Raw genomic sequence first — 16,820 nt, 5'->3', positions numbered from 1 at the left:
CTAGAGACACACTTACCTCAGGGACTCTCTCAAGTACTGGCCCATGAAGACTCAGTTGCCACATGCTTCCCCACTGGGCACAACCCTTCAGTGGATAAGCTCTTTACAGCTCTTTACAGCTCTTTCTAAACAGAAACAATGCAACTGAGGGGGCAGGAAGTGGGGATCCACCAAAAACACCCCCACACTCTAAAGGATCTTTGATACGATCTAGTTACATTCAGCTTCATTTCTTCAGGATGTTCTTGTTTCTTCCAGTCATTTGCAATTGAACATTCCTCAGATTATGATGTGTAGAACCACAAGCATAACTCCTACTCCCCAAAAGTACCACGTTTTCGCATATTATTATTTTATCAGTCATCAAAAAACTGCCCACTCTGCACCTACATTAGACAAAATTCTAGAAGTGGGAGAAAAACTAAAGCCTTTACCCACATTTTAACTTTGTATAAACAGAATGAAGATAAGAAATGTTAAATCAATTTCACTGTACTAAGAAATCATCTTTTCAGCAGCAAATGTGAGTTGTCAATTTGTATGACTAATGTCCTAAGTGCAAGAAGCCATACTTCTACAGTGAGTATGGCAGCACTGAAAGCAGAAGCCACACAAACCCTTAGGTTAGTACCTGATTCTGCAGTGGGCAGACTATACTTGTGTGTCATAGAGGAAATACGGAGGTTAGTGAGCTGCTGGAATGGTGTACACAGAACTATGAATTGGCCCCAAACTGCCTGACTGGGGCTCACACATAGTTTCACTGTATATTTTTTATCCAAGTAATTTGATCAACGCAGCTGGAGACATCTCTCATATTCAATCATTGTGTACAGAGATCCACTTACACAGAATTGCTTAGGTTGGAAAAGCCCTCCAAGACCACCGAGTCCAACGGTTCCCCCCCATCACTGCCAAGGCCACCACTAATCCACGTCTCCAAGTGCCACATGGCTTTTAAATGCCCCCAGGGATAGGGACTCCATTACTGCCCTGAGCAGCCTGTGCAAGTGTTTGACAACCCTTTCCAGGGAAGAAATTGTTCCTAGCATCCAATCTAAGCCTTCCCTGGCACAAAACCGTACAATCATACCAAAGTAAATACCTTCTAGACAGAATCCTTATTATCCTTTGAACTGTCACATTTCTTTAAGTCTCTATTAATTTTAACTTGTTTGTTTGACCATCTTCAAATACTTGAAAAATATTAATAATTCTCATACTAAAGCAATTGTTTAGTACGCTGAAAAATCTCCATGCCAATCTTCACTATGTGAAGAATAAAGATACTCCTCCTTTGAGCTTATTTCTGCTTCAGTATAAAAGACCACAAAAGCATAACAATCAACTGGAGGCTTTATTTAGTTCAGTAGTATTAAAAAACAAATTCAACTTTTTAAAGTCCTTTTTTGCATTTGTCAGGTAAAATATGCCCTCAAAACACACCACTTTCTTGCATAATTGTTCTCTAGATCAAGCCAAAAAGCAAGAAAGTTCAGAAAGCTGAGCTATGGGGGTTTATTCACATTGTTGACCACTTTGTGCAGCTCGACAAGGTGAGATTCCAACCCCTGGCTGCTCAGAAAAAGAAGGCACTGTGGAAGAAACAAAAGCTGCACGGACTGCCAAGGCTCTGTCAGCACATCGCACACACTTGTGCCATGAACCTTTCCATAACAGGACTTCTCACTGTTAGGATGGCTGAAAGCAAAGATGTCAGCTATGACATGGCCTACCTACATCATAATTAGGTATTTTGATCAAGATTCAACACTTGTGAAAAAATGATCTTCTAGCAAAGCTTGCCCAAAAGTGCTGAAAGGCTTTTGCATCACTTTAATTAGTTTTCATTCAACTCCCACATTCTACAGACATGACAGATTTTTTCTCTGACTCAGCACTTCCAGGTATCAGCAGGCACACTTAGGACTAAAAAGCATGGCCATTCTATATAACCTCCCTAAGTGTCACTTCCGTGCATTTGAGAAACAAAAATTGTGTCAAGGCTACTCTCTAACAAGTGAGGACATGCTGGTTCACAACTCTATAATGCCAGTACAAAGTGGAAAAAAAAACATTGTCGGTAAAAATCCAAAACGGCTCCTCTTCTTGTGGTCACCTTCAGTAGAAAACTACAAAATGTGAAAATAATTTTTTCTTCTAGCAAAGTGCCATTTCAAGCCAAAGAAAAAGAGGAAGTCTAAGAATTACTGCACTAGTAGGACTTGGTCCTCTCTTTGAAGACTGACTGCTACCTTGAGACTGCATATTTGCTCTGCAATGCTGGAAGAGCTTGCAAACAAGAGGGGAGCAGCAAGACACGGCTTCAGTATTCGCAGAGCTAGCTGCTCCAGACGATTACTGTGTCTGCCAAAAAGACACAGAATTGTTCTGCATACTGCCCCAGTCACAGACAAAGCTCCACTGCATTGTACATGATTCACAGACTCCTAGACAGTATCATGAAGGCATTAATTACACAGACACAAACACAGCTGAGAAAAGACAGAGAAAGCAAGAACGAAAAAATTAGACAAAGGAAGAAAATAAGAAAAAAACAAAGCTATCAGAAAGTTTCAAAAGGCTTTTTTTTTTTTCAATTAATAGATTGAGTTACTTAAGAACAAAAATGCAATGCAACCATAAAGTCTCACAGGAATTAAGTGAGATTATTAGGATGAAGATGATGATGAAGGTGGTACAGGTATCTTTATTAGGAATTTGTTTATCACAGAGGCAGCACATAGTTAAGGCATATCTAAAATGCCAATAAGTCACTTTAATAAAAGTTTCCCAGCACTGAAGTCCAGCAACAAATGGTTAGAAAAAGTATGAAATATAGGTTTGATTCACAATTAGATTATGTCAAGTACACAAGCTAATATAAGAGTCTTATTCTGAAAACTGCAACAAGAAGATAACTCTTTCCATGCAAAGATATTATTTCCAGGTCCTTAAAAAACAGTTTGATTTCCAAAACTGAGATGCTGTGATGTGACAAACAGTAAACATTTTGTCTCTTCTCCAATAAAAGGAATTACCACTGCATGCTAAAGCATTTCAACCAAATGAAATTGGAAATTAATTGGTTATCAAGCACAGCTACATTTAAACATCCTTTGTACCAGATCTTCTGTCTTTATACTTCTACATCAGTCACAGAAACATTGCCCTGCCTGTCTACAAAACCATTAATCCACTACAGGGTATGACATGATAAGAGGCCACAAGCTAGCAAGTCTGAATTAATTGTTTCTTAGAAGAACATCCTGATTTTTCAGCTCCTAAAGGCTGGAGCTTGAGCCCAAAAATGAAACTTCACCCCTGCTTAGCACTAATTTAACTCTGCTACTAATGGAATTCAAAGTACATCTAAGAAGAACATAAAAAGAAATGCTACATATTTTTAAAACATTGCCCTAAGTATCAACCAGTATCTGAGTATCTCAGACAAGAAACATTGAATCAGATTAGTAAGAATCCATCACGGAATAGCTTTTTGTTTTTAACAAACTACGTTTATTTAGAAGGAAAGATGGTCAAGATATAAGTTTGTTCTCAAACTCACTTTCGGTTTGATATCTACACATTACTGATCATTTGACCTCTGCCTTTTTCTTTATGGCTCATAGAAAAAAAAAAAAAAAAAAAAAAAAAAAAAAAACAAACAAACAAAAAAAAAAAACAGAAAAGCAACAGGCAAGTTGAAAATTAATCATCCTGAGGCCATATGCTTTTAAAAATGCAACTTCTGATTATTTCATTGATTTTTATATATAAAAGAATCTGTTTACAAGAAAAAAACATTATAAAGGAACTTAAATGTCTTGTTTAAGAAGCTAAGCTTCTCCTCAAGTCCTGTAGAAATTGTAGTCTTACACTTCTGCTGTTCAAAATTAAATTTATACCGATCTAACAGGACCTGACTTCTGTTCAACCAATGAAAACATACTGAAACCTGTTTTTCAGCAATTCTATGACAACTTATTTTCTAGCATCCACAGAAGTTAATTACTGCCACATGCATGAACCAGTATGATTTATACTACAACAAGAGTAGCTATCTATGCAGGCTTTTTAATATCTGATAAGCAAGTCTGACTCTAGTTAGTCTAGTTTACAATTTACAGGATGACAGTGAATCCTGTTCATCACTGAAATCCAGTCCACAATATGTGGCAGGGTATGGAGGGGGGGCAGGTGGTGGAGGAGGGCAGACACCTCACCTGCTTTAAAAAATAACTATGACTACATATTTCAAAACTTTGTATTTTTCACTTGCATTTGACTACATAAGTAGCAGTCGTTAAAAAAGGAAGCACTAAAAGCAGGTTCTGCTTTTATTAATGAAACAGCAATCAGCTGTCTGTAAGCTGTCCATGTGACACATGCACACAATCCATTTCACAGGGCACAGGTACATTCACACAGACTTCAGCTCTGAAAAATCCTCAACTACAATGAAAGCTCTGCAAAACTGTATATTATTATGTGCACGCATTTCATAAATGCAAATGCTTGTTCTCTCATGTAATACTGCACTGGAAAGATAACAGGTCAGTACAACTTGTGCTAGACTATCTGCTTGCCCTCAATCAGAAATAATGCACACATGGGAATGATTCTAAGGTACTTTCACCAACAGAAATTACTGGAGGACTTCTTGCTCATAGTTACAGATGTGAACATCATTCTAGTCATGTTACTTAAAAGTGACCAACATTTTCTAACTGAAAATATTGAATTTATTCTAAGAACAAAATTTTGATCCAAAGAAAGTAAAATTTAGCATTCACTATCTGCATTCTACTGTGCACAAAACCCGTGTACAAGGTACCATGCAAAAGCTTTTTACTACAGGTCTGCTCATGTGCTACTTTTGAGGTGGCTGAAAAATTCTCCTGTGAGCAGTGCTCCTCTGATGGTCCTCTGCAATTCCCTACTGCCATACACCAGACCACATGAGGAAACAAACACGAGTCCAGTTCAACAATCCACTTGGCAAGGACAGTGCTGACAGCACACATACGTGTTGGACAGTGGGCACACGCTGAGCAATCAGAGAACTGCTTGGGGCATCGGGGAAGTAACGTTAATACTGGCCTACCACTTCCTCAGCTGGCAGGTCTAATCTGTGCATCTTCTTCAAGACAGTGATTGATTTTCAGAAAACTGTAGAACTTAACTGTTGAATATCTAGCCTACTTTCAATTATGTCTGAAAAGAAATGATGAACAAAAGTTACGGCATGGAATGGGCAGGCACATGGACAAACAGGTGAGCCCAGTCATAAAACTTTACGTGTTGACAACAGGTACTTGAAGGGAAAGAGACACATGGAGCAAAAAAAGTAACTCAGCTTTACAAAAAGATCCCACTTCATGCATTTCAAATGTCTCCCACAACACGTAACACAGATCATTCCTTAAGACAATTGCTTATCTATTTATTTTAAACACATTTCAAGGTATAAAAAATACCACAATTATAAAAATTAAGCATTTAGAGGCCAGGAAATCATTTTAAAGTGATTGCCCACACTTGTTTTACCTTAAAGTCCTTACACTATTCACGGATCTCTCAGAACATGTAAATCATTTCCATTACCGCAAAAAGACTGCAGGCTACATTTGAACACTGCTCTGTATAAACTACTTACATCAACACAATCAACTTTCCAATATGCTGCATAGCTATAACATCTTAACTACTAACACTGAAAATTTACTGGCATCTGCAAGAGTCAAAAGAGTTACCTCAATCATAACCAGAAACTGACTGACATAGAAAAACATCTCCCAAAAAACAGGCAAGTATTTCAAGCTGCTCTGTATCTTTCTCACATAAAAATAAAAGGAAAATGACATAGCATAATCTGTTCCTTTCAGTTCCTAATACCAGGTGAAAAACAGCATTTTATAACTGACTGCATTTAACATTAGTTTTAACCTAAAGTAAGTGAGAGTGAGTTCCTTCCTTCCCCACATGCCCTTTGAGTGTTTGTTTGTATAATGAACACACTACATTTTGCAAATCATAAAAAAATAGTTCAAAGTAGCCCTCTGTATAAGGTTCTACCATGGAACCAGTACTTCCCATTCTTGTTCAAAAATACATTTGGTTCCATGAAGATAACTTGCTATACCCTCTAAGCCTTAAAGGGGAAAATCAGGCCTGAAAAGCACTTCCAGAAAAGAAGAGAACTGCAGAAAAATACAGTGTTAATACCACAGTTAAAGGCTGAACAATAAAGGACCCTTACTAAGTCTGTTGTCATTTCACTAATATATTCTCTCCATATGCATTTTTTCTCATTTCTGAAATGTACGGCTACAAACACGCTTACATGCATTAAGTGGCAAGTATATAATTATAAAAACCGTTCAGATATTTTTTATTTGGCAAATTGTTGGCAAGTTAAAACAAACAAAGACATGAAAAACACCAAACAGGAGCATTTTAGTACGTCATTAAAATGGGGCATACCCATTTTGTGTTCAAATATACACCTATTCTAAAACCCTATCCTCTAAATCCTCCGTTACATTTAAGGTATGACTTAATCCAAGTGCACTCTCAACTAAGCTACCAGAAAGATAATAACTGTTGGAATGTATTTCTGTGATTTTTTTCAATAACCCACAGTATTTCACTCCCTTTAGTCAAGACTTGGTATCTCAACTTTCCCATTTCTCATACTTTCTTTGGGACAGTAGCTTTTTAACATGGTCTCTGTTGACAACGCAGTGAAAAAAATTCATTTGGTTAAGTGTCAGCGATTACTAAGAGGAGGGTAGGTGTGTAATCACCTAATATCAGAATATCCTGTAGTGGACAGGATCCAAAAAGATCACTGAATTCAACCCTGACCCTACCCAGGATACCCCAACAATCCCACCCTGTCCAAACCCTCCTGGAGCTCTGGCAGCCCTGGGGCTGTGACCATTCCCTGGGGAGCCTGGGCAGTGCCCAACAGCCCTCTGAGGACAGACCCTTTCCCTGATCTCCACCCTAAACCATCTCTGACACAGCCACAGCTGTTCCCTCAGTCCTGTCCCTGACCACAGAGAGCAGAAATCAGAGCTGCCCCTTCACCTCCCCTCACGAGGAAGCTGTAGACCCCAATGAGGTCTGACCTCAGTCTCCTTGTCTCCAGACAGGACAAACCAAGAGACCTCAGCCATTTTTCACGTCTTTCCCTCCAAACCCTTAACAATTTACTTCTTTAGACTCCTGTGTAAGATAATTTCACTGAAAGAGCCAAAACAGAAGCGTCTATTGTTTCTAATATTAGACTCAGTAATTAAAACCACTCAAAAATCCAAACAGTAATTCTCCTTGCTGCTTTGAAAGCTCCTACAATCGTGTTATGAACAAACTGTTTCTGGCATTACAACTGTTGTAGAGGTTGGGTACCCTCAGGGACCTACTGAGCACCCGTCCACCCCACTTCTCTCCTAAAACATAAAGCTGCAGTCTCAGTTACCTCTGATCTTGCTTTTCTTCAACACTGAAAAGAAGCAGTGAGGTGCTACGGGTAACTCCAAGAAAGAAAAATGATCAGATATACAATGGAAAAATGCTGGTTTGCATTTCTCACAGTTTATCCTTTATTCAATTGCTGTAACTACTCAGACAAGACCAGAGCTGTAAGGATTGATAACATCTTTTAGTAAATCAACTGATACAGCTTGAAAAACTAGACTCTTTCAGGCATGCATGTTTGATATTTTTGTCTTGCTGACTAACATAGTAAGAAACCTCCCTTAATGACTTCCCATTTTCCTAGATCCATACATATGAAACAAGAATTTATTTACAACTTTCCTCAGCAATACTTTCTTTACATGCCAGCTTATAAATTAGCAACAAATTAACAACTTACAATGTACTGGATCAAAAGATGTATGGAGAGCAGGATTTCTGGGCTCCCTTTTATTCCCAGAAGAACTAAGGATGTTAAGAAAACTTTTATTGTCAAAATTATATTACTCCTTACAAAAGTTCCAGTCACTAGGCCAAACAAAAATACAGAAAAGTTATCAAACTATTCTGCATAAGCTTGATTTCTCAATGAAAAGCAAAACTGAATGCAGGGAGATAAACTTTACAGCTTATATATATTAAGTAACATATATATTAATATATATAAATCACGGCTTATATATATTAATAACTAATATTTCTAAGTATGTACTTTTAACATCGTAATAATAGATAAGCATACCTTTATAAGAGTACAGTCTTTCCTAATACATCCATTATTTTCTCCATGGGATACTCAACAGGACTGCTTACTTCTATTTTACTATACTTTCATTTTGTGTAATACAATCACATGTTATACTTGTTGGTTTTCCCCCAAGACCACTGGGTATACAATGCATGGGAAAAAAAATATATCAGCAACTACAGTGTTAGCACGATAACAGCAGGTAAATCTAACAAGGATTTCTTATTCAGAACAACAAACGTTACAAAACGACTACAAAGCTTGGCTAATGTCACATTTTTTGTCTTTACATAACAAGATTTCATGTTTAAGATGTATGTCACTGCTCACCCTTACACCTTGTTTCTTCAAAGCAGAGAGTTTAACATTTTATTCAGCATTTAGTTAAAAATAAATATTTAATACAGAGGTTGCTCTACGATGCAAGCACAGCTAACATGAAGGGCCTCTGTGGCTGCAGTGACCAGATTTCAAATGCAGGTAAATCAATAAAAAAGAAAGCTCAAGCACAGTCGCCATGTGTGAGTAGAATGGCTTATAATAGCTTGCAAATGACTATGCACTTGCTGTAACCAGCTGTTCTTAAATTATGAATATGCAACCAATTCATGTTAAAGCCAAATCCCAGCACCATTTTTACAGGGAAATCCTAGTAGTTGTTTGCTTGCTCCACATGTTAGTTCTGTTAAGGCTACACAAACAGCAGTAACTTTGGAACAAATAGGACCAAACTATTTGCATTTCATTACTAAGTCCATTAGCACAGCAAGGGTTGTCAATCTTTAGAACTCCCCTACAACAGCACAGGCAATACAACAATGATCTCCAAGCCAAAAGAAAACCTCCACAGCAGACACACGAGCCCCTTCGCCAAGTTTTTGCTTCAGCCACTCAGCCTGTCTACCCTGACCTGTTTGAAGGCTTGCATCAAGCTTCAAACAGTTAAAAACATCCATCACAAAAACAAAGACAGGACACTGAATTATACAGTATTAACCTCCAGGGTTTGCATACAAAGATGTAAGACTTATTTATGTCATAGCACGTTAAGAGCTTCAGCACACTGTTCTTTACACCAAACCAGCTGCCAATTTGATGAACCTCTCTGCCCTCAGCAGTACAGTGTCTTTGATTAATGACTGCATGCTTGTGGAAAAGTGCAAGAACAAAAAATGGGGCAAAATCCACACAATTATGTCCCTGTGCACCAGTGGACCACTGCAATAATTTCTGTCCAACTGGCTTCCTGTTGAAGAAAGATTGAGGGCTGAGGAGGTGGTTGTGGAATTATTTTGCTGATTATACTTGGATACTACATACCACTCTTCTAAAATAGGTAACTGGTAAAATGGACTGCATTGTTTATGAAAGAATCTTTGAGCATTAGAAAAACATGAACTCATTAACACAAACTGATTAATAAATAGGATCACAATCCAAAAACATCATTTATGTACTCAGTGAACAAAAAAATACTCTCAGGAAGATTTCCAGGTTTTATCTTCTAATCCAAAAGACTCAGGACTGAGGTTCAAGTTCAAGAATAGCTAGGCAGATTATTTTGTGCCTTTAAATTACTGTATTAAGTATTCTAAAGAAAATCTACCCTATACTCCCTGTAATTTACAGGAATAAGAATATACTGGTAGCGTTCATCAGTACTCAAAAAATGAAAATTTTTCATTATCCTTTGCAATAATTTCAGAGCAGAACTAAGTTCTGTCCAAAAAGACAACAGCATTATCAGACAGTCACAGCATTATTTTTAAGCCCACCGTCTTTCCCAAGGCTTTACACTGTAAACATTACTGGTGACAAATGCTTAAATTTAGCAGTCCCACTAATTGCTAATGTAAAGAGTCCATCAGGTAGAACAATTTTCAGGTAGTTTTTTCTTTACATTTTTAGTAGAGTGAATGTTAAGGTTTTGGGTGATTCCTCCCTCAGCAGTGAGAAAAATCTCTGCAATCTCTTTTTGCAAACTACCAAGGCTTAACCCATTCAGCTCTTTACAATGCCTGACCTACATCAAGTGAAAGGAGTCTTATTTCCCTCACACACAGAAAACAAGACATTCAGGAGGCCCTGAAGGGCTTGGGTAGCAAGGTAAAAGGAGAGAATTCACATTAAAGGCAACAGGCATCATACAGACACTGACAAGCCCAGCACATTTTTTCCTAAGTTTCAGAGACTATGTTTGAAATATCATCTGTCACTAAGCAAAGTTTTAAAATGCATACTTGTTTTGATATTGGTCTTTTTCCAACGACCTGAAAGATACTCTATAAAAGGGAAGGAACTGGTATTAGGAATTGTGTCAAATACATAAATTAATTCTGTTAAACTAAACTGGGAAAACCCTTGTATCCTTTCTTCCTTATTGCTACATTAAAAAAAGTGAAACAACCATTACGACCTCCTCGCACTCCAAGAGTTTCTTTCTGGTGTCTCAAGAGCTGATGTCTCATGAAATGCTAACACCACAAAATAAACCACAATTTCTCCTTCCCAAAAAGAAACAAAAATCTATTTCATACCATAAAATTACTACTTTTATTATTTATTTCCATTTAAATTTGAGCGGAACTTTTGTATTGGACTTTAACAAAGCATACTTGTTTTTTTTGCTTTTAAGGAATGGCTGGAGTCCTGGGCACTATATAACAGCAAATTTAGGACAGTAAATAGCTTAAACACTAAAGAACTCGGATAAGAACTTAACACAGCGAATAGGTGAAATCTGTGCTAACTGGACTATATGTTCTACATACCTCTTTTCCACTTAAAATTGTATGATTAAGAAACAAAACAATGGCAAAATACTGCATCTTGCCTGGCCCTTCTGCAGAGGCTGAATGAATACGTGGTCCCAGTTTTGTTTAAAGACTGCGCTGCATTCTGCTTACCTACCCACAGCAATTACACTGCGGGCTAACAAACCACACATTTCCGTTTTCAAGGAAACAACTACCCAGCACACTACAGATTAAAGTCACTGAAGGCAGCTCTTTCTCCATCCTCCATCACCAACTACTTGTGATGTTGGTAAAAGACTAAACCCTTCAAGAGTCCTTATCTCTGTAACAGTGAAACTAATACTGTCTTGATTTCATAAAGCCCAAAGAAAGACAAACTAAAAAACTAATGAGAACCTACTGTTTTCCTCATACAAATCTTCTGGTGATTCCTTTCTGGTTTGTTTGTGGCTATTTACAGTAAAAATGGTTTTAAAGTAAAAATGTAGTAGCATAACAAAAAAATCTTTAAAAGCATAGATGTCCTTTTAAAAAAAGGACATTTCATTTCCTTCTTTCATGCAGCGGGGGAGATCATCTGTACCTAGATTCCGAATAGTGCATAATGTTCTTCAATACAAACTTCCCATTTCTATAAAACATGTTTACCAACATATACTTACTACATTTTGTCTACATTCAGAATGTTGTAAACTATTAAACTATCACAAAAATCACTGCTAACTTTGACAACTGCTTCAGTGTTCCTTGTGGTGGCAATTAACAATCACAAACTAGTTTATAATGTAGTATGACATAATTCACTGAATGTAGTGTAGTAAAACTACAGTATTAACTCAGAAGTTGATCCACACTTGGAGAAAACTGGTACACTATAGGGATCTCCCTGGGGCCAAATTATCTACGTGATGAAAACACTAAGCATCACTCTTAGCACTCTAATGGAATAGGTCTGTTTTGTTTATTAAACAAAAAAATCAAACAAAAAAACCCATTCCACCATTATCTACACTTTTAAGTTTCATTTAAAGATAACTATCCATTAGCACCTCTGAGACGATCACAGTAAAGGGATTTGAACACAGAATGTTCACACAGTGAAACCCTCCATGTGCCAGAGGGAGGAAGGGTGTAAGAAACTGCATTGTTGGTTATACCTCCCAACAGTCAAGTTCCCTTATTCCCAAATATACCATTATACGAAAATTATAGAACTAACTACAGTGAGGTACTCCTTCCCCTCATTCTGGGATATGAGACCTGGTGCACAAGCTTAATTTTCTTTGCAACTCTGATATTCTACGTCTTGCATGGGAACAAAAAGTAGCAACAAAGACCTTAACAATTGCAGTTCAAGCTGGGAGGGACTGTTCTACTTGAATTCAATGACACCACTAATGGCTTCTTAGCAGTTTCATGAAATCAAGCAGCTGTCAAATCGATGCATCAGAAGGAACAGTTAGGCACTCCCAGAAGAAAAAAGCAACACATCAGGATGTTTTGCAAAACATCTGCTCCCTTACAATGCAGTTCTACAATAAACATGCAAACAAAGAAAACATTAAAAGGGCAACAGGATCTATAGGAAAGGCTTCTGTTACCTTCTCATTTGCATTTTACGTGTCTCCCAAAAAACACCAAAAAAGTCTAGTAGAACTTTCTTCTTAACATAAGGTCAACATAAAGATTAAACAAATATACCACAGTGGTCAAGCCAACGCCCTTTACCTTCATGATATAAAGATATTGTTAGACTACCTTTTGAAAATGCAAAACATTTTATTACATGTTCAAGAAAATCAAGAATTTTTCACCAAAAGGTATGAACTGGGCATTTAGGTTTTTTCCCTCTCACACTACTCAAAAAATTTTACAATGGCATTGACAACCTACAAGAATCTTAAAAACAATTACCTTTTTGTGGGAACACAGACCTGTAAGGAACCCAGCACAGTGGAATTTAGTTTGAGAAAATAACTTGGATGAGAAATAGCAGTATGTCACGGTTTAGGATGGGTAATCTCCAATTCAGTGCTCCCACTGAGACCATGTGCTGCTCATTCGCTCCCTCCCCTTTTTCAGTATGGAGAGGAGAATTGGAGGCACAAAAGGTAAAGGTATCTGATTGAGATAAGCACAATTTACCGGAAACAGCAATGAGACAAGAAAACGAATAGTAATAGCAACAATACTAATGACAGGGACTACAAAAAAGCGTCCAAAGATTCACACGGAAACAATAATACCCTAGTTTCACTTGGAAGAAAGCCCTTCTCTCCCCAAGAGGAGCAGAATGCCTTGCCTGCCCTTCCCACCCCAACGAACAGAGGTAAGGTGGTCAGAACTGCAGGGTGCTGGCCATGCCCCTCCTGGCTGCTGCAAAAATGAACGCTGCCCTGGCTGGAACTAGAACACGGGATCACAATTCCAATTTATTTTCAATACAGAACAGTCACAAAACCTTATACTGTGCCATTCAGAACAGACTTTGGATCAGGAATGAAAAGGAAACAATACCTGATCCTCTAAAGATTTTTTTTTTACTTTCCAGAGAGTTCTGTTTATGAACAACTTCATCACAACCTGATATGGATACTCCCCTTGCTTGCAGGAATTAGTAGACCCTATGATTAAACCAGCATCACCTGCCTGAAGTGAACATAGAATTTCTTGAATACTGAAGATTCCTTAACGATTCCCTTCTCTACATATACTTTGCAAAAATTACGTTGGCTACCATTTTCTTAACATTATGCAGTTTACTGATTTTGCAGGATTTTGTATGTGGTTTATTATGAGATGTCAAAGTTATACTGCCATGTTCAGAAACTACTTATCCTCTGTTGCTCACCATTTATAACCAATCCAATCTTCTAGACCTTCACTGAACTTATAATTTAGAATCACCTGCTGCACATGCTTTCCACTGTTTAAACATTTTCATTTACTCAGCATTCACGCATGCAGGAAATAGCAAATACAACCACACTTTCTGATGCATTCAGGAAAGAAAAATAAAGTAAGAATCTGACATTTGTTCTAACATAACCTTAAAGCTACTTTAAGTACAGCATTCAATACTGACTTGGATAGAAAGTCTTGATGTACAAGACAAACAGCTATTCCTATTATTTTGTATGTTAACTGCTGTCAATATTTTCCCCAATCCTGAAGACTAAGAAAATGTGAATGAAATACAAGTAGTTTCATGTTCTCCATAATGTGACTTTAAATATGGAGCTAGTGAAACAAGCATAGAAAAAAGGATGGAAAAACAAAAATTTATCTACAACAATTACTCCTTACCAATTACATGTTTCACCAAGTCACCAGAAAAACTTTCATAAGATCAAAAAAAGGGCAATTGAAAACCAAATTAACACGTTGAACAATACCTTTTACTGTTCTCCCTTTCACAACAGCTGATGCAAAACTTGTAGTCAGAGGAAAAGAGATTTGTCGTTGGGTTTTGGGAAAGGAGTTGTTGCAGGGTTGGTTCTTTCAATGAGTTAAGTATAGTTACTAGGTTTAGCCACACACATTATACAGTACCGGGAACACAACCCAAACTACATGTAATATTTATAGGTACTTTCCAGATGGAACCTTTTAATAATATACCTTAATAAGTTCATTGCTTCCAAACATACCTCCAAGTCTGTAATTTAAAAATGGAGGTCTGTTTAGCCATGTTCCTCATGCCAAGAAGACTTCTGTTTATTTCTCAGGGAAGATTCTGTACCAAGAGTTCCATGTAAACTTCACATCAGATTCATACTTTCCATAAACAAAACCAGTGCAGATCTCCAGATAATTTGTCATTTAACATAGTAACTTCAGAACGTTTTTTTTAAATAACCCAACAATTCAGCATTGCACATTAAATACTAAGGCCAGGGCAGTAAAAAATAAAAATAAAGGGGGGGGGAGGTGGGGGCCACGATTCTTTTCCTGCTATGAAACTAGGCACCAGGTAAGGAAGCGTATTCTCAGTGTCCCCTGTACGTGTGCGCACGACTAGGAACCTTTCTCTTTAAAGTGCGGTTTACAACACATTAGATCAGGGATTCCAGGGGAAAGCACAGAGTCTTGGACTTTAAAAATCCCCTTAAACTTTACATGACGTCACTATCTGTCCCTGTAACATTCCCTAAACTTTAATGCTTATCCAGAAGTGCTTTCAGGTTTCCTACTCGTTCCCTCGTAAAAAAGACGGTCAGACTTTGAAATAAAAATTTGCCCAAGATGGCGAAAGGCTTGTTGTTTAGAGGGCAGAAAAATGGAGGATATTGTAATATACACAAAGGGATAAATTTCAACAACTCGGCCCAGCGCCGCAGCTGCTTGTTTCTCTTCCCAAGGACGGAACCCGCACAAAGCCGCGGACAGAGGGGCCCGCAGCGAGCCGGGTGTGCGGAGCGGCGCCCGCTCCCGGCCCGCGCCGCGCCCCGCGCAAGGGAGGGAGCGAGGGAGGGAGGGAGCGGCTGCTCACGGCGCGCGGGAGCGGGGGCTGCGCGGGGCCGAGGGCCGCCCGCCGAGGGGCATCGCCCGCTTCGCGCGGCCCCGCCTCGCGCCCGCCCTGACAGCCCCGGCCGAGGGGAGCGGGGCAGCGCCCGCCGCCAAGAAGGGAACGGGGCGGGAGGGCCGCCGGCAGCGGAGCGTACCACACAGCGCCACACAAAAGAGCCGCCCGGTGGCCGCTAGAAGCCGCCGCGCCGCCCCGGAGGCTGCGGGCGTCCGTCGGCAGAGACGTGACCGGCACCGCCCGGCCGAGGCACGGGCGTGCGGCCATGAGCAAAGTTTAAAATCGCTCGGAACGCGGCCGTCCCGTCTGCAGACACCCCGGCCCCGGCCATTCCCCGGGACTCACCTCCACGCAGCCACTCCGCCTCCCGCCCGCAGCCCTGCCCGGGCAGGGCCCCGCAGCGGGACTCGCGTTCGGCCCACACAACAAAGGGGCGATACGCACCGGCAGGGACGCGGCCGGCGAGGCGGGCGCTACTCGGGCTGGGGAGCCGTGGCGCGGCAGAACACCATCCCACTCCGGCCGCTCACCTGGGCGAAGCTCCGCCGCTCGGGGCGCGGGGCGCGCGGCTCCCACTCTCCCGCTCTCTCCCCTGCGCTGTGCGGGCGGCGCGCGCCGGGCCGGCCCTTCCCGGCGCTCCCCGGAGCCGGGCGGGGGCGCGCGCGGGCGGCGGCGCGCACGGCGGCCGCCCCCAGCCGGCGGGACCCTGGAGGGGGTCGCGGCCCCCGCGGCCCGGTGACGTCACCGCCGGCGCGCCCCGCGGGGTTGGCGGCGGGGCCGGGGGCGGCGGGGCCGGGCCGGGCCGGGCCGGGCCGGGCCGGGATTGCGGGGCTCGCTGCGGGACCCCCGGGCTGCGGAAAGTTCCGAACCACGCTCTTCACACTGCGACCCAAAGTTCCAGTCCACCTTGGGTCATATTTTAATGATGACTTTATCGGTCGGGGCAGAAACCAAGTTACCTTAAGAATCTATAGATTAAGTTCAGGTTAAAAAAAAATAATAAATCAACAATAGGCTCTGTGGTGTAAACGAATGACGTCTACGAAACAAAATAAGGTGATCCAAAAGGAGACATTTTAAAGAAGCAACGTTCAACTTTTGAGTTCGTGAAGTACTCGATAGAGAAAGAAAGAAACAAGGGTGCCAGAATGAAATTAAAATCAAGGGGAAGTATTAGCACTCACCAGCTATTGACACGAGAATTAAAATTAAAAACACATCTTTTAAATACAAATCATCTTGCCTTGCCTGAAACAATCCATAGAGGTTGTTTGTAGAAAATTAAAAGCTGCGCTTCCCTACACCA

The 16,820-nt window shown here is 40.2% G+C and overlaps 1 protein-coding gene across 15 annotated transcripts in view; it reads right to left on the bottom strand.

The window, feature by feature from the left end:
- The window catches only part of BAZ2B (bromodomain adjacent to zinc finger domain 2B), an 86,493-nt gene extending 70,290 nt beyond the window's left edge, over positions 1–16,203 (bottom strand). For 9 of the 15 annotated variants that reach the window (XM_074547706.1, XM_074547704.1, XM_074547708.1 and 6 more), the window contains exon 1: positions 16,045–16,202. The gene's annotated coding sequence lies outside the window, so the exon portion shown is untranslated. Of the gene's footprint in view, positions 1–15,859 lie in introns of all 15 variants that reach the window. The other 6 variants (XM_074547713.1, XM_074547715.1, XM_074547717.1 and 3 more) reach the window with 4 other exon arrangements.
- Positions 16,204–16,820: the final 617 nt, after the last annotated feature.

Source organism: Zonotrichia albicollis, chromosome 10, assembly GCF_047830755.1.
Source record: "Zonotrichia albicollis isolate bZonAlb1 chromosome 10, bZonAlb1.hap1, whole genome shotgun sequence".
NCBI classification, from domain to species: domain Eukaryota; kingdom Metazoa; phylum Chordata; class Aves; order Passeriformes; family Passerellidae; genus Zonotrichia; species Zonotrichia albicollis.
This window is presented reverse-complemented; position numbering and strand designations above follow the sequence as displayed.